Source organism: Solea solea, unplaced genomic scaffold (genome assembly GCF_958295425.1).
Source record: "Solea solea unplaced genomic scaffold, fSolSol10.1 scaffold_44, whole genome shotgun sequence".
Taxonomy (NCBI): domain Eukaryota; kingdom Metazoa; phylum Chordata; class Actinopteri; order Pleuronectiformes; family Soleidae; genus Solea; species Solea solea.
Window position 1 is genome coordinate 1 of NW_026704054.1, and position 25,501 is coordinate 25,501.

A 25,501-nucleotide genomic window follows, 5' to 3' on the forward strand; every position below is an offset into this window, starting at 1 on the left:
ACAAATAAAGTTAACATCTTATAAGATATACTTCTGTAACCTCAGTGTTTGATTTTGCAATGATTTCACTGTTTGGATGTGTTTTTCTATTTGTGTCTGTTTTTGGGCACATTCAGCAAGTATACGGCTGTTTTCTGATTTTTTTAAATTTTCTACTGTTCCATAACATAAACCTCACAAATAAAGTTAACATCTTATAAGATATAGTTATATGCCTTCAGTGTTTGATTTTGCAATGATTTCACTGTTTGGATGTGTTTTTCTATTTGTGTCTGTTTTTGTGCGCATTCAGCAAGTATACGGCTGTTTTCTGATTTTTTTCAATTTTCTACTGTCCCATAACATAAACCTCACAAATAAAGTTAACATCTTATAAGATATACTTCTGTAACCTCAGTGTTTGATTTTGCAATGATTTCACTGTTTGGATGTGTTTTTCTATTTGTGTCTGTTTTTGTGCGCATTCAGCAAGTATACGGCTGTTTTCTGATTTTTTTCAATTTTCTATTGTCCCGTAACATTAACCTCATAAATAAAGTTAACATCTTATAAGATATAGTTATATGCCCTCAGTGTTTGATTTTGCAATGATTTCACTGTTTGGATGTGTTTTTCTATTTGTGTCTGTCTTTGTGCACGTTCAGCAAGTATACGGCTGTTTTCTGATTTTTTTCAATTTTCTACTGTCGCATAACATAAACCTCACAAATAAAGTTAACATCTTATAAGATATACTTCTGTAACCTCAGTGTTTGATTTTGCAATGATTTCACTGTTTGGATGTGTTTTTCTATTTGTGTCTGTTTTTGTGCGCATTCAGCAAGTATACGGCTGTTTTCTGATTTTTTTCAATTTTCTATTGTCCCGTAACATTAACCTCATAAATAAAGTTAACATCTTATAAGATATAGTTATATGCCCTCAGTGTTTGATTTTGCAATGATTTCACTGTTTGGATGTGTTTTTCTATTTGTGTCTGTCTTTGTGCACGTTCAGCAAGTATACGGCTGTTTTCTGATTTTTTTCAATTTTCTACTGTCGCATAACATAAACCTCACAAATAAAGTTAACATCTTATAAGATATAGTTATATGCCTTCAGTGTTTGATTTTGCAATGATTTCACTGTTTGGATGTGTTTTTCTATTTGTGTCTGTTTTTGTGCACATTCAGCAAGTATACGGCTGTTTTCTGATTTTTTTCAATTTTCTACTGTCCCATAACATAAACCTCACAAATAAAGTTAACATCTTATAAGATATACTTCTGTAACCTCAGTGTTTGATTTTGCAATGATTTCACTGTTTGGATGTGTTTTTCTATTTGTGTCTGTTTTTGGGCACATTCAGCAAGTATACGGCTGTTTTCTGATTTTTTTAAATTTTCTACTGTTCCATAACATAAACCTCACAAATAAAGTTAACATCTTATAAGATATAGTTATATGCCTTCAGTGTTTGATTTTGCAATGATTTCACTGTTTGGATGTGTTTTTCTATTTGTGTCCGTTTTTGTGCACATTCAGCAAGTATACGGCTGTTTTCTGATTTTTTTCAATTTTCTACTGTCCCATAACATAAACCTCACAAATAAAGTTAACATCTTATAAGATATACTTCTGTAACCTCAGTGTTTGATTTTGCAATGATTTCGCTGTTTGGATGTGTTTTTCTATTTGTGTCTGTTTTTGTGCGCATTCAGCAAGTTTACGGCTGTTTTCTGATTTTTTTCAATTTTCTATTGTCCCGTAACATTAACCTCATAAATAAAGTTAACATCTTATAAGATATAGTTATATGCCTTCAGTGTTTGATTTTGCAATGATTTCACTGTTTGGATGTGTTTTTCTATTTGTGTCTGTCTTTGTGCACGTTCAGCAAGTATACGGCCGTTTTCTGATTTTTTTCAATTTTCTACTGTCGCATAACATAAACCTCACAAATAAAGTTAAAATCTTATAAGATATAGTTATATGCCTTCAGTGTTTGATTTTGCAATGATTTCACTGTTTGGATGTGTTTTTCTATTTGTGTCTGTTTTTGTGCACATTCAGCAAGTATACGGCTGTTTTCTGATTTTTTTAAATTTTCTACTGTCCCATAACATAAACCTCACAAATAAAGTTTAAATCTTATAAGATATAGTTATTTATCCTCAGTGTTTGATTTCGCAATGATTTCACTGTTTGGATGTGTTTTTCTATTTGTGTCTGTTTTTGTGCGCATTCAGCAAGTATACGGCTGTTTTCTGATTTTTTTCAATTTTCTACTGTCCCATAACATAAACCTCACAAATAAAGTTAACATCTTATAAGATATACTTCTGTAACCTCAGTGTTTGATTTTGCAATGATTTCACTGTTTGGATGTGTTTTTCTATTTGTGTCTGTTTTTGTGCGCATTCAGCAAGTTTACGGCTGTTTTCTGATTTTTTTCAATTTTCTATTGTCCCGTAACATTAACCTCATAAATAAAGTTAACATCTTATAAGATATAGTTATATGCCTTCAGTGTTTGATTTTGCAATGATTTCACTGTTTGGATGTGTTTTTCTATTTGTGTCTGTTTTTGTGCACATTCAGCAAGTATACGGCTGTTTTCTGATTTTTTTCAATTTTCTACTGTCCCATAACATAAACCTCACAAATAAAGTTAACATCTTATAAGATATACTTCTGTAACCTCAGTGTTTGATTTTGCAATGATTTCACTGTTTGGATGTGTTTTTCTATTTGTGTCTGTTTTTGGGCACATTCAGCAAGTATACGGCTGTTTTCTGATTTTTTTCAATTTTCTACTGTTCCATAACATAAACCTCACAAATAAAGTTAACATCTTATAAGATATAGTTATATGCCTTCAGTGTTTGATTTTGCAATGATTTCACTGTTTGGATGTGTTTTTCTATTTGTGTCTGTTTTTGTGCACATTCAGCAAGTATACGGCTGTTTTCTGATTTTTTTCAATTTTCTACTGTTCCATAACATAAACCTCACAAATAAAGTTAACATCTTATAAGATATACTTCTGTAACCTCAGTGTTTGATTTTGCAATGATTTCACTGTTTGGATGTGTTTTTCTATTTGTGTCTGTTTTTGTGCGCATTCAGCAAGTATACGGCTGTTTTCTGATTTTTTTCAATTTTCTATTGTCCCGTAGAATTAACCTCATAAATAAAGTTAACATCTTATAAGATATAGTTATATGCCTTCAGTGTTTGATTTTGCAATGATTTCACTGTTTGGATGTGTTTTTCTATTTGTGTATGTCTTTGTGCACGTTCAGCAAGTATACAGCTGTTTTCTGATTTTTTTCAATTTTCTACTGTCCCATAACATAAACCTCACAAATAAAGTTAACATCTTATAAGATATACTTCTGTAACCTCAGTGTTTGATTTTGCAATGATTTCACTGTTTGGATGTGTTTTTCTATTTGTGTCTGTTTTTGTGCACATTCAGCATGTATACGGCTGTTTTCTGATTTTTTTCAATTTTCTACTGTCCCATAACATAAACCTCACAAATAAAGTTAACATCTTATAAGACATAGTTATATGCCTTCAGTGTTTGATTTTGCAATGATTTCACTGTTTGGATGTGTTTTTCTATTTGTGTCTGTCTTTGTGCACGTTCAGCAAGTATACGGCTGTTTTCTGATTTTTTTCAATTTTCTACTGTCGCATAACATAAACCTCACAAATAAAGTTAAAATCTTATAAGATATAGTTATATGCCTTCAGTGTTTGATTTTGCAATGATTTCACTGTTTGGATGTGTTTTTCTATTTGTGTCTGTCTTTGTGCACGTTCAGCAAGTATACGGCTGTTTTCGGATTTTTTTCAATTTTCTACTGTCGCATAACATAAACCTCACAAATAAAGTTAACATCTTATAAGATATAGTTATATGCCTTCAGTGTTTGATTTTGCAATGATTTCACTGTTTGGATGTGTTTTTCTATTTGTGTCTGTTTTTGTGCGCATTCAGCAAGTATACGGCTGTTTTCTGATTTTTTTCAATTTTCTATTGTCCCGTAAAATTAACCTCATAAATAAAGTTAACATCTTATAAGATATAGTTATATGCCTTCAGTGTTTGATTTTGCAATGATTTCACTGTTTGGATGTGTTTTTCTATTTGTGTCTGTCTTTGTGCACGTTCAGCAAGTATACAGCTGTTTTCTGATTTTTTTCAATTTTCTACTGTCCCATAACATAAACCTCACAAATAAAGTTAACATCTTATAAGATATACTTCTGTAACCTCAGTGTTTGATTTTGCAAAGATTTCACTGTTTGGATGTGTTTTTCTATTTGTGTCTGTTTTTGTGCACATTCAGCAAGTATACGGCTGTTTTCTGATTTTTTTCAATTTTCTACTGTCCCATAACATAAACCTCACAAATAAAGTTTAAATCTTATAAGATATAGTTATTTATCCTCAGTGTTTGATTTTGCAATGATTTCACTGTTTGGATGTGTTTTTCTATTTGTGTCTGTTTTTGTGCGCATTCAGCAAGTATACGGCTGTTTTCTGATTTTTTTCAATTTTCTACTGTCCCATAACATAAACCTCACAAATAAAGTTAACATCTTATAAGATATACTTCTGTAACCTCAGTGTTTGATTTTGCAATGATTTCACTGTTTGGATGTGTTTTTCTATTTGTGTCTGTTTTTGTGCGCATTCAGCAAGTTTACGGCTGTTTTCTGATTTTTTTCAATTTTCTATTGTCCCGTAACATTAACCTCATAAATAAAGTTAACATCTTATAAGATATAGTTATATGCCTTCAGTGTTTGATTTTGCAATGATTTCACTGTTTGGATGTGTTTTTCTATTTGTGTCTGTCTTTGTGCACGTTCAGCAAGTATACGGCTGTTTTCTGATTTTTTTCAATTTTCTACTGTCCCATAACATAAACCTCACAAATAAAGTTAAAATCTCATAAGATATAGTTATATGCCGTCAGTGTTTGATTTTGCAATGATTTCACTGTTTGGATGTGTTTTTCTATTTGTGTCTGTTTTTGTGCACATTCAGCAAGTATACGGCTGTTTTCTGATTTTTTTCAATTTTCTACTGTCCCATAACATAAACCTCACAAATAAAGTTAACATCTTATAAGATATACCTCTGTAACCTCAGTGTTTGATTTTGCAATGATTTCACTGTTTGGATGTGTTTTTCTATTTGTGTCTGTTTTTGTGCACATTCAGCAAGTATACGGCTGTTTTCTGATTTTTTTCAATTTTCTACTGTCCCATAACATAAACCTCACAAATAAAGTTAACATCTTATAAGATATACTTCTGTAACCTCAGTGTTTGATTTTGCAATGATTTCACTGTTTGGATGTGTTTTTCTATTTGTGTCTGTTTTGTGCACATTCAGCAAGTATACGGCTGTTTTCTGATTTTTTTCAATTTTCTACTGTCGCAAAACATAAACCTCACAAATAAAGTTAACATCTTATAAGATATACTTCTGTACCCTCAGTGTTTGATTTTGCAATGATTTCACTGTTTGGATGTGTTTTTCTATTTGTGTCTGTTTTGTGCACATTCAGCAAGTATACGGCTGTTTTCTGATTTTTTTCAATTTTCTCCTCGCCATAACATAAACCTCACAAATAAAGTTAAAATCTCATAAGATATAGTTATATGCCGTCAGTGTTTGATTTTGCAATGATTTCACTGTTTGGATGTGTTTTTCTATTTGTGTCTGTTTTTGTGCACATTCAGCAAGTATACGGCTGTTTTCTGATTTTTTTCAATTTTCTACTGTCCCATAACATAAACCTCACAAATAAAGTTAACATCTTATAAGATATACCTCTGTAACCTCAGTGTTTGATTTTGCAATGATTTCACTGTTTGGATGTGTTTTTCTATTTGTGTCTGTCTTTGTGCACGTTCAGCAAGTATACGGCTGTTTTCTGATTTTTTTCAATTTTCTACTGTCGCATAACATAAACCTCACAAATAAAGTTAACATCTTATAAGATATAGTTATATGCCTTCAGTGTTTGATTTTGCAATGATTTCACTGTTTGGATGTGTTTTTCTATTTGTGTCTGTTTTTGTGCACATTCAGCAAGTATACGGCTGTTTTCTGATTTTTTTCAATTTTCTACTGTCCCATAACATAAACCTCACAAATAAAGTTAACATCTTATAAGATATACTTCTGTAACCTCAGTGTTTGATTTTGCAATGATTTCACTGTTTGGATGTGTTTTTCTATTTGTGTCTGTTTTTGTGCACATTCAGTGAGTATACGGCTGTTTTCTGATTTTTTTCAATTTTCTACTGTCCCATAACATAAACCTCACAAATAAAGTTAACATCTTATAAGATATACTTCTGTAACCTCAGTGTTTGATTTTGCAATGATTTCACTGTTTGGATGTGTTTTTCTATTTGTGTCTGTTTTTGGGCACATTCAGCAAGTATACGGCTGTTTTCTGATTTTTTAAATTTTCTACTGTTCCATAACATAAACCTCACAAATAAAGTTAACATCTTATAAGATATAGTTATATGCCTTCAGTGTTTGATTTTGCAATGATTTCACTGTTTGGATGTGTTTTTCTATTTGTGTCTGTTTTTGTGCACATTCAGCAAGTATACGGCTGTTTTCTGATTTTTTTTCAATTTTCTACTGTTCCATAACATAAACCTCACAAATAAAGTTAACATCTTATAAGATATACTTCTGTAACCTCAGTGTTTGATTTTGCAATGATTTCACTGTTTGGATGTGTTTTTCTATTTGTGTCTGTTTTTGTGCGCATTCAGCAAGTATACGGCTGTTTTCTGATTTTTTTCAATTTTCTATTGTCCCGTAAAATTAACCTCATAAATAAAGTTAACATCTTATAAGATATAGTTATATGCCTTCAGTGTTTGATTTTGCAATGATTTCACTGTTTGGATGTGTTTTTCTATTTGTGTCTGTCTTTGTGCACGTTCAGCAAGTATACAGCTGTTTTCTGATTTTTTTCAATTTTCTACTGTCCCATAACATAAACCTCACAAATAAAGTTAACATCTTATAAGATATACTTCTGTAACCTCAGTGTTTGATTTTGCAAAGATTTCACTGTTTGGATGTGTTTTTCTATTTGTGTCTGTTTTTGTGCACATTCAGCAAGTATACGGCTGTTTTCTGATTTTTTTCAATTTTCTACTGTCCCATAACATAAACCTCACAAATAAAGTTTAAATCTTATAAGATATAGTTATTTATCCTCAGTGTTTGATTTTGCAATGATTTCACTGTTTGGATGTGTTTTTCTATTTGTGTCTGTTTTTGTGCGCATTCAGCAAGTATACGGCTGTTTTCTGATTTTTTTCAATTTTCTACTGTCCCATAACATAAACCTCACAAATAAAGTTAACATCTTATAAGATATACTTCTGTAACCTCAGTGTTTGATTTTGCAATGATTTCACTGTTTGGATGTGTTTTTCTATTTGTGTCTGTTTTTGTGCGCATTCAGCAAGTTTACGGCTGTTTTCTGATTTTTTTCAATTTTCTATTGTCCCGTAACATTAACCTCATAAATAAAGTTAACATCTTATAAGATATAGTTATATGCCTTCAGTGTTTGATTTTGCAATGATTTCACTGTTTGGATGTGTTTTTCTATTTGTGTCTGTCTTTGTGCACGTTCAGCAAGTATACGGCTGTTTTCTGATTTTTTTCAATTTTCTACTGTCGCATAACATAAACCTCACAAATAAAGTTAAAATCTTATAAGATATAGTTATATGCCTTCAGTGTTTGATTTTGCAATGATTTCACTGTTTGGATGTGTTTTTCTATTTGTGTCTGTTTTTGTGCACATTCAGCAAGTATACGGCTGTTTTCTGATTTTTTTCAATTTTCTACTGTCCCATAACATAAACCTCACAAATAAAGTTTAAATCTTATAAGATATAGTTATTTATCCTCAGTGTTTGATTTTGCAATGATTTCACTGTTTGGATGTGTTTTTCTATTTGTGTCTGTTTTTGTGCGCATTCAGCAAGTATACGGCTGTTTTCTGATTTTTTTCAATTTTCTACTGTCCCATAACATAAACCTCACAAATAAAGTTAACATCTTATAAGATATACTTCTGTAACCTCAGTGTTTGATTTTGCAATGATTTCACTGTTTGGATGTGTTTTTCTATTTGTGTCTGTTTTTGTGCGCATTCAGCAAGTTTACGGCTGTTTTCTGATTTTTTTCAATTTTCTATTGTCCCGTAACATTAACCTCATAAATAAAGTTAACATCTTATAAGATATAGTTATATGCCTTCAGTGTTTGATTTTGCAATGATTTCACTGTTTGGATGTGTTTTTCTATTTGTGTCTGTCTTTGTGCACGTTCAGCAAGTATACGGCTGTTTTCTGATTTTTTTCAATTTTCTACTGTCCCATAACATAAACCTCACAAATAAAGTTAAAATCTCATAAGATATAGTTATATGCCGTCAGTGTTTGATTTTGCAATGATTTCACTGTTTGGATGTGTTTTTCTATTTGTGTCTGTTTTTGTGCACATTCAGCAAGTATACGGCTGTTTTCTGATTTTTTTCAATTTTCTACTGTCCCATAACATAAACCTCACAAATAAAGTTAAAATCTTATAAGATATAGTTATATGCCGTCAGTGTTTGATTTTGCAATGATTTCACTGTTTGGATGTGTTTTTCTATTTGTGTCTGTTTTTGTGCGCATTCAGCAAGTATACGGCTGTTTTCTGATATTTTCAATTTTCTACTGTCGCATAACATAAACCTCACAAATAAAGTTAACATCTTATAAGATATACTTCTGTACCCTCAGTGTTTGATTTTGCAATGATTTCACTGTTTGGATGTGCTTTTCTATTTGTGTCTGTTTTGTGCACATTCAGCAAGTATACGGCTGTTTTCTGATTTTTTTCAATTTTCTATTGTCCCGTCACATAAACCTGATAAATAAAGTTAACATCTTATAAGATATAGTTATATGCTGTCAGTGTTTGATTTTGCAATGATTTCACTGTTTGGATGTGTTTTTCTATTTGTGTCTGTTTTGTGCACATTCAGCAAGTATACGGCTGTTTTCAGATTTTTTTCAATTTTCTACTGTCCCATAACATAAACCTCACAAATAAAGTTAAAATCTTATAAGATATAGTTATATGCCTTCAGTGTTTGATTTTGCAATGATTTCACTGTTTGGATGTGTTTTTCTATTTGTGTCTGTTTTTGTGCACATTCAGCAAGTATACGGCTGTTTTCAGATTTTTTTCAATTTTCTACTGTCCCATAACATAAACCTCACAAGTAAAGTAAAAATCTTATAAGATATAGTTATATGCCTTCAGTGTTTGATTTTGCAATGATTTCACTGTTTGGATGTGTTTTTCTATTTGTGTCTGTTTTTGTCCACATTCATCAAGTATACGGATGTTTTCTGATTTTTTTCAATTTTCTGCTGTCCCATAACATAAACCTCACAAATAAAGTTAAAATCTTATAAGATATAGTTATATGCCGTCAGTGTTTGATTTTGCAATGATTTCACTGTTTGGATGTGTTTTTCTATTTGTGTCTGTTTTTGTGCGCATTCAGCAAGTATACGGCTGTTTTCTGATTTTTTTCAATTTTCTACTGTCGCATAACATAAACCTCACAAATAAAGTTAACATCTTATAAGATACCCTCAGTGTTTGATTTTGCAATGATTTCACTGTTTGGATGTGCTTTTCTATTTGTGTCTGTTTTGTGCACATTCAGCAAGTATACGGCTGTTTTCTGATTTTTTTCAATTTTCTATTGTCCCGTCACATAAACCTGATAAATAAAGTTAACATCTTATAAGATATAGTTATATGCCGTAAGTGTTTGATTTTGCAATGATTTCACTGTTTGGATGTGTTTTTCTATTTGTGTCTGTTTTGTGCACATTCAGCAAGTATACGGCTGTTTTCTGATTTTTTTCAATTTTCTACTGTCCCATAATATAAACCTCACAAATAAAGTTAAAATCTTATAAGATATAGTTATATGCCTTCAGGGTTTGATTTTGCAATGATTTCACTGTTTGGATGTGTTTTTCTATTTGTGTCTGTTTTTGTGCACATTCAGCAAGTATACGGCTGTTTTCTGATTTTTTTCAATTTTCTACTGTCCCATAACATAAACCTCACAAATAAAGTTAACATCTTATAAGATATACTTCTGTACCCTCAGTGTTTGATTTTGCAATGATTTCACTGTTTGGATGTGTTTTTCTATTTGTGTCTGTTTTTGTGCACATTCAGCAAGTATACGGATGTTTTCTGATTTTTTTCAATTTTCTGCTGTCCCATAACATAAACCTCACAAATAAAGTTAAAATCTTATAAGATATAGTTATATGCCGTCAGTGTTTGATTTTGCAATGATTTCACTGTTTGGATGTGTTTTTCTATTTGTGTCTGTTTTTGTGCGCATTCAGCAAGTATACGGCTGTTTTCTGATTTTTTTCAATTTTCTACTGTCGCATAACATAAACCTCACAAATAAAGTTAACATCTTATAAGATATACTTCTGTACCCTCAGTGTTTGATTTTGCAATGATTTCACTGTTTGGATGTGCTTTTCTATTTGTGTCTGTTTTGTGCACATTCAGCAAGTATACGGCTGTTTTCTGATTTTTTTCAATTTTCTATTGTCCCGTCACATAAACCTGATAAATAAAGTTAACATCTTATAAGATATAGTTATATGCCGTAAGTGTTTGATTTTGCAATGATTTCACTGTTTGGATGTGTTTTTCTATTTGTGTCTGTTTTGTGCACATTCAGCAAGTATACGGCTGTTTTCTGATTTTTTTCAATTTTCTACTGTCCCATAACATAAACCTCACAAATAAAGTTAAAATCTTATAAGATATAGTTATATGCCTTCAGTGTTTGATTTTGCAATGATTTCACTGTTTGGATGTGTTTTTCTATTTGTGTCTGTTTTTGTCCACATTCATCAAGTATACGGATGTTTTCTGATTTTTTTCAATTTTCTGCTGTCCCATAACATAAACCTCACAAATAAAGTTAAAATCTTATAAGATATAGTTATATGCCGTCAGTGTTTGATTTTGTAATGATATCACTGTTTGGATGTGTTTTTCTATTTGTGTCTGTTTTTGTGCGCATTCAGCAAGTATACGGCTGTTTTCTGATATTTTCAATTTTCTACTGTCGCATAACATAAACCTCACAAATAAAGTTAACATCTTATAAGATATACTTCTGTACCCTCAGTGTTTGATTTTGCAATGATTTCACTGTTTGGATGTGCTTTTCTATTTGTGTCTGTTTTGTGCACATTCAGCAAGTATACGGCTGTTTTCTGATTTTTTTCAATTTTCTATTGTCCCGTCACATAAACCTGATAAATAAAGTTAACATCTTATAAGATATAGTTATATGCTGTCAGTGTTTGATTTTGCAATGATTTCACTGTTTGGATGTGTTTTTCTATTTGTGTCTGTTTTGTGCACATTCAGCAAGTATACGGCTGTTTTCAGATTTTTTTCAATTTTCTACTGTCCCATAACATAAACCTCACAAATAAAGTTAAAATCTTATAAGATATAGTTATATGCCTTCAGTGTTTGATTTTGCAATGATTTCACTGTTTGGATGTGTTTTTCTATTTGTGTCTGTTTTTGTGCACATTCAGCAAGTATACGGCTGTTTTCAGATTTTTTTCAATTTTCTACTGTCCCATAACATAAACCTCACAAATAAAGTAAAAATCTTATAAGATATAGTTATATGCCTTCAGTGTTTGATTTTGCAATGATTTCACTGTTTGGATGTGTTTTTCTATTTGTGTCTGTTTTTGTCCACATTCATCAAGTATACGGATGTTTTCTGATTTTTTTCAATTTTCTGCTGTCCCATAACATAAACCTCACAAATAAAGTTAAAATCTTATAAGATATAGTTATATGCCGTCAGTGTTTGATTTTGCAATGATTTCACTGTTTGGATGTGTTTTTCTATTTGTGTCTGTTTTTGTGCGCATTCAGCAAGTATACGGCTGTTTTCTGATTTTTTTCAATTTTCTACTGTCGCATAACATAAACCTCACAAATAAAGTTAACATCTTATAAGATACCCTCAGTGTTTGATTTTGCAATGATTTCACTGTTTGGATGTGCTTTTCTATTTGTGTCTGTTTTGTGCACATTCAGCAAGTATACGGCTGTTTTCTGATTTTTTTCAATTTTCTATTGTCCCGTCACATAAACCTGATAAATAAAGTTAACATCTTATAAGATATAGTTATATGCCGTAAGTGTTTGATTTTGCAATGATTTCACTGTTTGGATGTGTTTTTCTATTTGTGTCTGTTTTGTGCACATTCAGCAAGTATACGGCTGTTTTCTGATTTTTTTCAATTTTCTACTGTCCCATAACATAAACCTCACAAATAAAGTTAAAATCTTATAAGATATAGTTATATGCCTTCAGTGTTTGATTTTGCAATGATTTCACTGTTTGGATGTGTTTTTCTATTTGTGTTTGTTTTTGTGCACATTCAGCAAGTATACGGCTGTTTTCTGATTTTTTTCAATTTTCTACTGTCCCATAATATAAACCTCACAAATAAAGTTAAAATCTTATAAGATATAGTTATATGCCTTCAGGGTTTGATTTTGCAATGATTTCACTGTTTGGATGTGTTTTTCTATTTGTGTCTTTTGTTGTGCACATTCAGCAAGTATACGGCTGTTTTCTGATTTTTTTCAATTTTCTACTGTCGCATAACATAAACCTCACAAATAAAGTTAACATCTTATAAGATATAGTTATATGCCTTCAGTGTTTGATTTTGCAATGATTTCACTGTTTGGATGTGTTTTTCTATTTGTGTCTGTTTTTGTGCACATTCAGCAAGTATACGGCTGTTTTCTGATTTTTTTCAATTTTCTACTGTCCCATAACATAAACCTCACAAATAAAGTTAACATCTTATAAGATATACTTCTGTACCCTCAGTGTTTGATTTTGCAATGATTTCACTGTTTGGATGTGTTTTTCTATTTGTGTCTGTTTTGTGCACATTCAGCAAGTATACGGCTGTTTTCTGATTTTTTTCAATTTTCTACTGTCCCATAACATAAACCTCACAAATAAAGTTAACATCTTATAAGATATACTTCTGTACCCTCAGTGTTTGATTTTGCAATGATTTCACTGTTTGGATGTGTTTTTCTATTTGTGTCTGTTTTTGTGCACATTCAGCAAGTATACGGCTGTTTTCAGATTTTTTTCAATTTTCTACTGTCCCATAACATAAACCTCACAAATAAAGTTAAAATATTATAAGATATAGTTATATGCCTTCAGTGTTTGATTTTGCAATGATTTCACTGTTTGGATGTGTTTTTCTATTTGTGTCTGTTTTTGTGCACATTCAGCAAGTATACGGCTGTTTTCTGATTTTTTTCAATTTTCTACTGTCGCATAACATAAACCTCACAAATAAAGTTAACATCTTATAAGATACCCTCAGTGTTTGATTTTGCAATGATTTCACTGTTTGGATGTGCTTTTCTATTTGTGTCTGTTTTGTGCACATTCAGCAAGTATACGGCTGTTTTCTGATTTTTTTCAATTTTCTATTGTCCCGTCACATAAACCTGATAAATAAAGTTAACATCTTATAAGATATAGTTATATGCCGTAAGTGTTTGATTTTGCAATGATTTCACTGTTTGGATGTGTTTTTCTATTTGTGTCTGTTTTGTGCACATTCAGCAAGTATACGGCTGTTTTCTGATTTTTTTCAATTTTCTACTGTCCCATAACATAAACCTCACAAATAAAGTTAAAATCTTATAAGATATAGTTATATGCCTTCAGTGTTTGATTTTGCAATGATTTCACTGTTTGGATGTGTTTTTCTATTTGTGTTTGTTTTTGTGCAAATTCAGCAAGTATACGGCTGTTTTCTGATTTTTTTCAATTTTCTACTGTCCCATAACATAAACCTCACAAATAAAGTTAACATCTTATAAGATATACTTCTGTACCCTCAGTGTTTGATTTTGCAATGATTTCACTGTTTGGATGTGTTTTTCTATTTGTGTCTGTTTTGTGCACATTCAGCAAGTATACGGCTGTTTTCTGATTTTTTTCAATTTTCTACTGTCCCATAACATAAACCTCACAAATAAAGTTAAAATCTTATAAGATATAGTTATATGCCTTCAGTGTTTGATTTTGCAATGATTTCACTGTTTGGATGTGTTTTTCTATTTGTGTCTGTTTTTGTGCACATTCAGCAAGTATACGGATGTTTTCTGATTTTTTTCAATTTTCTGCTGTCCCATAACATAAACCTCACAAATAAAGTTAAAATCTTATAAGATATAGTTATATGCCGTCAGTGTTTGATTTTGCAATGATTTCACTGTTTGGATGTGTTTTTCTATTTGTGTCTGTTTTTGTGCGCATTCAGCAAGTATACGGCTGTTTTCTGATTTTTTTCAATTTTCTACTGTCGCATAACATAAACCTCACAAATAAAGTTAACATCTTATAAGATACCCTCAGTGTTTGATTTTGCAATGATTTCACTGTTTGGATGTGCTTTTCTATTTGTGTCTGTTTTGTGCACATTCAGCAAGTATACGGCTGTTTTCTGATTTTTTTCAATTTTCTATTGTCCCGTCACATAAACCTGATAAATAAAGTTAACATCTTATAAGATATAGTTATATGCCGTAAGTGTTTGATTTTGCAATGATTTCACTGTTTGGATGTGTTTTTCTATTTGTGTCTGTTTTGTGCACATTCAGCAAGTATACGGCTGTTTTCTGATTTTTTTCAATTTTCTACTGTCCCATAACATAAACCTCACAAATAAAGTTAAAATCTTATAAGATATAGTTATATGCCTTCAGTGTTTGATTTTGCAATGATTTCACTGTTTGGATGTGTTTTTCTATTTGTGTTTGTTTTTGTGCACATTCAGCAAGTATACGGCTGTTTTCTGATTTTTTTCAATTTTCTACTGTCCCATAATATAAACCTCACAAATAAAGTTAAAATCTTATAAGATATAGTTATATGCCTTCAGGGTTTGATTTTGCAATGATTTCACTGTTTGGATGTGTTTTTCTATTTGTGTCTTTTGTTGTGCACATTCAGCAAGTATACGGCTGTTTTCTGATTTTTTTCAATTTTCTACTGTCGCATAACATAAACCTCACAAATAAAGTTAACATCTTATAAGATATAGTTATATGCCTTCAGTGTTTGATTTTGCAATGATTTCACTGTTTGGATGTGTTTTTCTATTTGTGTCTGTTTTTGTGCACATTCAGCAAGTATACGGCTGTTTTCTGATTTTTTTCAATTTTCTACTGTCCCATAACATAAACCTCACAAATAAAGTTAACATCTTATAAGATATACTTCTGTACCCTCAGTGTTTGATTTTGCAATGATTTCACTGTTTGGATGTGTTTTTCTATTTGTGTCTGTTTTGTGCACATTCAGCAAGTATACGGCTGTTTTCTGATTTTTTTCAATTTTCTACTGTCCCATAACATAAACCTCACAAATAAAGTTAACATCTTATAAGATATACTTCTGTACCCTCAGTGTTTGATTTTGCAATGATTTCACTGTTTGGATGTGTTTTTCTATTTGTGTCTGTTTTTGTGCACATTCAGCAAGTATACGGCTGTTTTCAGATTTTTTTCAATTTTCTACTGTCCCATAACATAAACCTCACAAATAAAGTTAAAATCTTATAAGATATAGTTATATGCCGTCAGTGTTTGATTTTGCAATGATTTCACTGTTTGGATGTGTTTTTCTATTTGTGTCTGTTTTTGTGCGCATTCAGCAAGTATACGGCTGTTTTCTGATTTTTTTCAATTTTCTACTGTCGCATAACATAAACCTCACAAATAAAGTTAACATCTTATAAGATATACTTCTGTACCCTCAGTGTTTGATTTTGCAATGATTTCACTGTTTGGATGTGCTTTTCTATTTGTGTCTGTTTTGTGCACATTCAGCAAGTATACGGCTGTTTTCTGATTTTTTTCAATTTTCTATTGTCCCGTCACATAAACCTGATAAATAAAGTTAACATCTTATAAGATATAGTTATATGCCGTAAGTGTTTGATTTTGCAATGATTTCACTGTTTGGATGTGTTTTTCTATTTGTGTCTGTTTTGTGCACATTCAGCAAGTATACGGCTGTTTTCTGATTTTTTTCAATTTTCTACTGTCCCATAACATAAACCTCACAAATAAAGTTAAAATCTTATAAGATATAGTTATATGCCTTCAGTGTTTGATTTTGCAATGATTTCACTGTTTGGATGTGTTTTTCTATTTGTGTCTGTTTTTGTCCACATTCATCAAGTATACGGATGTTTTCTGATTTTTTTCAATTTTCTGCTGTCCCATAACATAAACCTCACAAATAAAGTTAAAATCTTATAAGATATAGTTATATGCCGTCAGTGTTTGATTTTGCAATGATATCACTGTTTGGATGTGTTTTTCTATTTGTGTCTGTTTTTGTGCGCATTCAGCAAGTATACGGCTGTTTTCTGATATTTTCAATTTTCTACTGTCGCATAACATAAACCTCACAAATAAAGTTAACATCTTATAAGATATACTTCTGTACCCTCAGTGTTTGATTTTGCAATGATTTCACTGTTTGGATGTGCTTTTCTATTTGTGTCTGTTTTGTGCACATTCAGCAAGTATACGGCTGTTTTCTGATTTTTTTCAATTTTCTATTGTCCCGTCACATAAACCTGATAAATAAAGTTAACATCTTATAAGATATAGTTATATGCCGTCAGTGTTTGATTTTGCAATGATTTCACTGTTTGGATGTGTTTTTCTATTTGTGTCTGTTTTGTGCACATTCAGCAAGTATACGGCTGTTTTCTGATATTTTTCAATTTTCTACTGTCCCATAACATAAACCTCACAAATAAAGTTAAAATCTTATAAGATATAGTTATATGCCTTCAGTGTTTGATTTTGCAATGATTTCACTGTTTGGATGTGTTTTTCTATTTGTGTCTGTTTTTGTGCACATTCAGCAAGTATACGGCTGTTTTCTGATTTTTTTCAATTTTCTACTGTCCCATAATATAAACCTCACAAATAAAGTTAACATCTTATAAGATATAGTTATATGCCTTCAGTGTTTGATTTTGCAATGATTTCACTGTTTGGATGTGTTTTTCTATTTGTGTCTTTTGTTGTGCACATTCAGCAAGTATACGGCTGTTTTCTGATTTTTTTCAATTTTCTACTGTCGCATAACATAAACCTCACAAATAAAGTTAACATCTTATAAGATATAGTTATATGCCTTCAGTGTTTGATTTTGCAATGATTTCACTGTTTGGATGTGTTTTTCTATTTGTGTCTTTTGTTGTGCACATTCAGCAAGTATACGGCTGTTTTCTGATTTTTTTCAATTTTCTACTGTCGCATAACATAAACCTCACAAATAAAGTTAACATCTTATAAGATATAGTTATATGCCTTCAGTGTTTGATTTTGCAATGATTTCACTGTTTGGATGTGTTTTTCTATTTGTGTCTGTTTTTGTGCACATTCAGCAAGTATACGGCTGTTTTCTGATTTTTTTAAATTTTCTACTGTCGCATAACATAAACCTCACAAATAAAGTTAACATCTTATAAGATATACTTCTGTAACCTCAGTGTTTGATTTTGTAATGATTTCACTGTTTGGATGTGTTTTTCTATTTGTGTCTGTTTTTGTGCACATTCAGCAAGTATACGGCTGTTTTCTGATTTTTTTCAATTTTCTACTGTCCCATAACATAAACCTCACAAATAAAGTTAAAATCTTATAAGATATAGTTATATGCCTTCAGTGTTTGATTTTGCAATGATTTCACTGTTTGGATGTGTTTTTCTATTTGTGTTTGTTTTTGTGCACATTCAGCAAGTATACGGCTGTTTTCTGATTTTTTTCAATTTTCTACTGTCCCATAATATAAACCTCACAAATAAAGTTAAAATCTTATAAGATATAGTTATATGCCTTCAGGGTTTGATTTTGCAATGATTTCACTGTTTGGATGTGTTTTTCTATTTGTGTCTTTTGTTGTGCACATTCAGCAAGTATACGGCTGTTTTCTGATTTTTTTCAATTTTCTACTGTCGCATAACATAAACCTCACAAATAAAGTTAACATCTTATAAGATATAGTTATATGCCTTCAGTGTTTGATTTTGCAATGATTTCACTGTTTGGATGTGTTTTTCTATTTGTGTCTGTTTTTGTGCACATTCAGCAAGTATACGGCTGTTTTCTGATTTTTTTCAATTTTCTACTGTCCCATAACATAAACCTCACAAATAAAGTTAACATCTTATAAGATATACTTCTGTACCCTCAGTGTTTGATTTTGCAATGATTTCACTGTTTGGATGTGTTTTTCTATTTGTGTCTGTTTTGTGCACATTCAGCAAGTATACGGCTGTTTTCTGATTTTTTTCAATTTTCTACTGTCCCATAACATAAACCTCACAAATAAAGTTAACATCTTATAAGATATACTTCTGTACCCTCAGTGTTTGATTTTGCAATGATTTCACTGTTTGGATGTGTTTTTCTATTTGTGTCTGTTTTTGTGCACATTCAGCAAGTATACGGCTGTTTTCAGATTTTTTTCAATTTTCTACTGTCCCATAACATAAACCTCACAAATAAAGTAAAAATCTTATAAGATATAGTTATATGCCTTCAGTGTTTGATTTTGCAATGATTTCACTGTTTGGATGTGTTTTTCTATTTGTGTCTGTTTTTGTCCACATTCATCAAGTATACGGATGTTTTCTGATTTTTTTCAATTTTCTGCTGTCCCATAACATAAACCTCACAAATAAAGTTAAAATCTTATAAGATATAGTTATATGCCGTCAGTGTTTGATTTTGCAATGATTTCACTGTTTGGATGTGTTTTTCTATTTGTGTCTGTTTTTGTGCGCATTCAGCAAGTATACGGCTGTTTTCTGATTTTTTTCAATTTTCTACTGTCGCATAACATAAACCTCACAAATAAAGTTAACATCTTATAAGATACCCTCAGTGTTTGATTTTGCAATGATTTCACTGTTTGGATGTGCTTTTCTATTTGTGTCTGTTTTGTGCACATTCAGCAAGTATACGGCTGTTTTCTGATTTTTTTCAATTTTCTATTGTCCCGTCACATAAACCTGATAAATAAAGTTAACATCTTATAAGATATAGTTATATGCCTTCAGTGTTTGATTTTGCAATGATTTCACTGTTTGGATGTGTTTTTCTATTTGTGTTTGTTTTTGTGCACATTCAGCAAGTATACGGCTGTTTTCTGATTTTTTTCAATTTTCTACTGTCCCATAATATAAACCTCACAAATAAAGTTAAAATCTTATAAGATATAGTTATATGCCTTCAGGGTTTGATTTTGCAATGATTTCACTGTTTGGATGTGTTTTTCTATTTGTGTCTTTTGTTGTGCACATTCAGCAAGTATACGGCTGTTTTCTGATTTTTTTCAATTTTCTACTGTCGCATAACATAAACCTCACAAATAAAGTTAACATCTTATAAGATATAGTTATATGCCTTCAGTGTTTGATTTTGCAATGATTTCACTGTTTGGATGTGTTTTTCTATTTGTGTCTGTTTTTGTGCACATTCAGCAAGTATACGGCTGTTTTCTGATTTTTTTCAATTTTCTACTGTCCCATAACATAAACCTCACAAATAAAGTTAACATCTTATAAGATATACTTCTGTACCCTCAGTGTTTGATTTTGCAATGATTTCACTGTTTGGATGTGTTTTTCTATTTGTGTCTGTTTTGTGCACATTCAGCAAGTATACGGCTGTTTTCTGATTTTTTTCAATTTTCTACTGTCCCATAACATAAACCTCACAAATAAAGTTAACATCTTATAAGATATACTTCTGTACCCTCAGTGTTTGATTTTGCAATGATTTCACTGTTTGGATGTGTTTTTCTATTTGTGTCTGTTTTTGTGCACATTCAGCAAGTATACGGCTGTTTTCAGATTTTTTTCAATTTTCTACTGTCCCATAACATAAACCTCACAATTAAAGTTAAAATCTTATAAGATATAGTTATATGCCTTCAGTGTTTGATTTTGCAATGATTTCACTGTTTGGATGTGTTTTTCTATTTGTGTCTGTTTTTGTGCACATTCAGCAAGTATACGGATGTTTTCTGATTTTTTTCAATTTTCTACTGTCCCATAACATAAACCTCACAAATAAAGTAAAAATCTTATAAGATATAGTTATATGCCTTCAGTGTTTGATTTTGCAATGATTTCACTGTTTGGATGTGTTTTTCTATTTGTGTCTGTTTTTGTCCACATTCATCAAGTATACGGATGTTTTCTGATTTTTTTCAATTTTCTGCTGTCCCATAACATAAACCTCACAAATAAAGTTAAAATCTTATAAGATATAGTTATATGCCGTCAGTGTTTGATTTTGCAATGATTTCACTGTTTGGATGTGTTTTTCTATTTGTGTCTGTTTTTGTGCGCATTCAGCAAGTATACGGCTGTTTTCTGATTTTTTTCAATTTTCTACTGTCGCATAACATAAACCTCACAAATAAAGTTAACATCTTATAAGATACCCTCAGTGTTTGATTTTGCAATGATTTCACTGTTTGGATGTGCTTTTCTATTTGTGTCTGTTTTGTGCACATTCAGCAAGTATACGGCTGTTTTCTGATTTTTTTCAATTTTCTATTGTCCCGTCACATAAACCTGATAAATAAAGTTAACATCTTATAAGATATAGTTATATGCCGTAAGTGTTTGATTTTGCAATGATTTCACTGTTTGGATGTGTTTTTCTATTTGTGTCTGTTTTTGTGCACATTCAGCAAGTATACGGCTGTTTTCTGATTTTTTTCAATTTTCTCCTCGCCCATAACATAAACCTCACAAATAAAGTTAACATCTTATAAGATATACTTCTGTAACCTCAGTGTTTGATTTTGCAATGATTTCACTGTTTGGATGTGTTTTTCTATTTGTGTCTTTTGTTGTGCACATTCAGCAAGTATACGGCTGTTTTCTGATTTTTTTCAATTTTCTACTTTCCCATAACATAAACCTCACAAATAAAGTTAACATCTTATAATATATACTTCTGTAACCTCAGTGTTTGATTTTGCAATGATTTCACTGTTTGGATGTGTTTTTCTATTTGTGTCTTTTGTTGTGCACATTCAGCAAGTATACGGCTGTTTTTTGATTTTTTTCAATTTTCTACTGTCCCATAAGATAAACCTCACAAATAAAGTTAAAATCTTATAAGATATACTTCTGTAACCTCAATGTTTGATTTTGCAATGATTTCACTGTTTGGATGTGTTTTTCTATTTGTGTCTGTTTTTGTGCTCATTCAGCAAGTATACGGCTGTTTTCTGATTTTTTTCAATTTTCTACTGTCCCATAACATAAACCTCACAAATAAAGTTAACATCTTATAAGATATAGTTATATGCCTTCAGTGTTTGATTTTGCAATGATTTCACTGTTTGGATGTGTTTTTCTATTTGTGTCTGTTTTTGTGCGCATTCAGCAAGTATACGGCTGTTTTCTGATTTTTTTCAATTTTCTACTGTCCCATAACATAAACCTCACAAATAAAGTTAACATCTTATAAGATATAGTTATATGCCGTCAGTGTTTGATTTTGCAATGATTTCACTGTTTGGATGTGTTTTTCTATTTGTGTCTTTTGTTGTGCACATTCAGCAAGTATACGGCTGTTTTCTGATTTTTTTCAATTTTCTACTGTCCCATAACATAAACCTCACAAATAAAGTTAACATCTTATAAGATATACTTCTGTACCCTCAGTGTTTGATTTTGCAATGATTTCACTGTTTGGATGTGTTTTTCTATTTGTGTCTTTTGTTGTGCACATTCAGCAAGTGTACGGCTGTTTTCTGATTTTTTTCAGTTTTCTACTGTCCCATAACATAAACCTCACAAATAAAGTTAACATCTTATAAGATATACTTCTGTACCCTCAGTGTTTGATTTTGCAATGATTTCACTGTTTGGATGTGTTTTTCTATTTGTGTCTTTTGTTGTGCACATTCAGCAAGTATACGGCTGTTTTCTGATTTTTTTCAGTTTTCTACTGTCCCATAACATAAACCTCACAAATAAAGTTAAAATCTTATAAGATATAGTTATATGCCTTCAGTGTTTGATTTTGCAATGATTTCACTGTTTGGATGTGTTTTTCTATTTGTGTCTGTTTTTGTGCACATTCAGCAAGTATACGGCTGTTTTCTGATTTTTTTCAATTTTCTACTGTCCCATAACATAAACCTCACAAATAAAGTTAACATCTTATAAGATATACTTCTGTAACCTCAGTGTTAGATTTTGCAATGATTTCACTGTTTGGATGTGCTTTTCTATTTGTGTCTGTTTTGTGCACATTCAGCAAGTATACGGCTGTTTTCTGATTTTTATCAATTTTCTACTGTCCCATAACATAAACCTCACAAATGAAGTTAACATCTTATAAGATATAGTTATATGCCTTCAGTGTTTGATTTTGCAATGATTTCACTGTTTGGATGTGTTTTTCTATTTGTGTCTGTTTTTGTGCGCATTCAGCAAGTATACGGCTGTTTCTGATTTTTTTCAATTTTCTACTGTCCCATAACATAAACCTCACAAATAAAGTTAAAATCTTATAAGATATAGTTATATGCCTTCAGTGTTTGATTTTGCAATGATTTCACTGTTTGGATGTGTTTTTCTATTTGTGTCTGTTTTTGTGCACATTCAGCAAGTATACGGCTGTTTTCTGATTTTTTTCAATTTTCGAATGTCCCATAACATAAACCTCACAAATAAAGTTAACATCTTATAAGATATACTTCTGTAACCTCAGTGTTTGATTTTGCAATGATTTCACTGTTTGGATGTGTTTTTCTATTTGTGTCTTTTGTTGTGCACATTCAGCAAGTATACGGCTGTTTTCTGATTTTTTTCAATTTTCTACTGTCCCATAACATAAACCTCACAAATAAAGTTAAAATCTTATAAGATATAGTTATATGCCGTCAGTGTTTGATTTTGCAATGATTTCACTATTTAGATGTGTTTTTCTATTTGTGTCTGTTTTTGTGCACATTCAGCAAGTATACGGCTGTTTTCTGATTTTTTTCAATTTTCTACTGTCCCATAACATAAACCTCACAAATAAAGTTAAAATCTTATAAGATATACTTCTGTAACCTCAGTGTTTGATTTTGCAATGATTTCACTGTTTGGATGTGTTTTTCTATTTGTGTCTGTTTTGTGCACATTCAGCAAGTATACGGCTGTTTTCTGATTTTTTTCAATTTTCTACTGTCCCATAACATAAACCTCACAAATAAAGTTAAAATCTTATAAGATATAGTTATATGCCTTCAGTGTTTGATTTTGCAATGATTTCACTGTTTGGATGTGTTTTTCTATTTGTGTCTGTTTTTGTGCACATTCAGCAAGTATACGGCTGTTTTCTGATTTTTTTCAATTTTCTACTGTCCCATAACATAAACCTCACAAATAAAGTTAACATCTTATAAGATATACTTCTGTAACCTCAGTGTTAGATTTTGCAATGATTTCACTGTTTGGATGTGCTTTTCTATTTGTGTCTGTTTTGTGCACATTCAGCAAGTATACGGCTGTTTTCTGATTTTTATCAATTTTCTACTGTCCCATAACATAAACCTCACAAATGAAGTTAACATCTTATAAGATATAGTTATATGCCTTCAGTGTTTGATTTTGCAATGATTTCACTGTTTGGATGTGTTTTTCTATTTGTGTCTGTTTTTGTGCACATTCAGCAAGTATACGGATGTTTTCTGATTTTTTTCAATTTTCGAATGTCCCATAACATAAACCTCACAAATAAAGTTAAAATCTTATAAGATATAGTTATATGCCTTCAGTGTTTGATTTTGCAATGATTTCACTGTTTGGATGTGTTTTTCTATTTGTGTCTGTTTTTGTGCGCATTCAGCAAGTATACGGCTGTTTCTGATTTTTTTCAATTTTCTACTGTCCCATAACATAAACCTCACAAATAAAGTTAAAATCTTATAAGATATAGTTATATGCCTTCAGTGTTTGATTTTGCAATGATTTCACTGTTTGGATGTGTTTTTCTATTTGTGTCTGTTTTTGTGCACATTCAGCAAGTATACGGCTGTTTTCTGATTTTTTTCAATTTTCGAATGTCCCATAACATAAACCTCACAAATAAAGTTAACATCTTATAAGATATACTTCTGTAACCTCAGTGTTTGATTTTGCAATGATTTCACTGTTTGGATGTGTTTTTCTATTTGTGTCTTTTGTTGTGCACATTCAGCAAGTATACGGCTGTTTTCTGATTTTTTTCAATTTTCTACTGTCCCATAACATAAACCTCACAAATAAAGTTAAAATCTTATAAGATATAGTTATATGCCGTCAGTGTTTGATTTTGCAATGATTTCACTATTTAGATGTGTTTTTCTATTTGTGTCTGTTTTTGTGCACATTCAGCAAGTATACGGCTGTTTTCTGATTTTTTTCAATTTTCTACTGTCCCATAACATAAACCTCACAAATAAAGTTAAAATCTTATAAGATATACTTCTGTAACCTCAGTGTTTGATTTTGCAATGATTTCACTGTTTGGATGTGTTTTTCTATTTGTGTCTGTTTTGTGCACATTCAGCAAGTATACGGCTGTTTTCTGATTTTTTTCAATTTTCTACTGTCCCATAACATAAACCTCACAAATAAAGTTAAAATCTTATAAGATATAGTTATATGCCGTCAGTGTTTGATTTTGCAATGATTTCACTGTTTGGATGTGTTTTTCTATTTGTGTCTGTTTTTGTGCGCATTCAGCAAGTATACGGCTGTTTTCTGATTTTTTTCAATTTTCTACTGTCGCATAACATAAACCTCACAAATAAAGTTAACATCTTATAAGATATAGTTATATGCCTTCAGTGTCTGATTTTGCAATGATTTCACTGTTTGGATGTGTTTTTCTATTTGTGTCTGTTTTTGTGCACATTCGGCAAGTATACGGCTGTTTTCTGATTTTTTTCAATTTTCTACTGTCCCATAACATAAACCTCACAAATAAAGTTAAAATCTTATAAGATATAGTTATATGCCTTCAGGGTTTGATTTTGCAATGATTTCACTGTTTGGATGTGTTTTTCTATTTGTGTCTTTTGTTGTGCACATTCAGCAAGTGTACGGCTGTTTTCTGATTTTTTTCAATTTTCTACTGTCCCATAACATAAACCTCACAAATAAAGTTCACATCTTATAAGATATAGTTATATGCCTTCAGTGTTTGATTTTGCAATGATTTCACTGTTTGGAT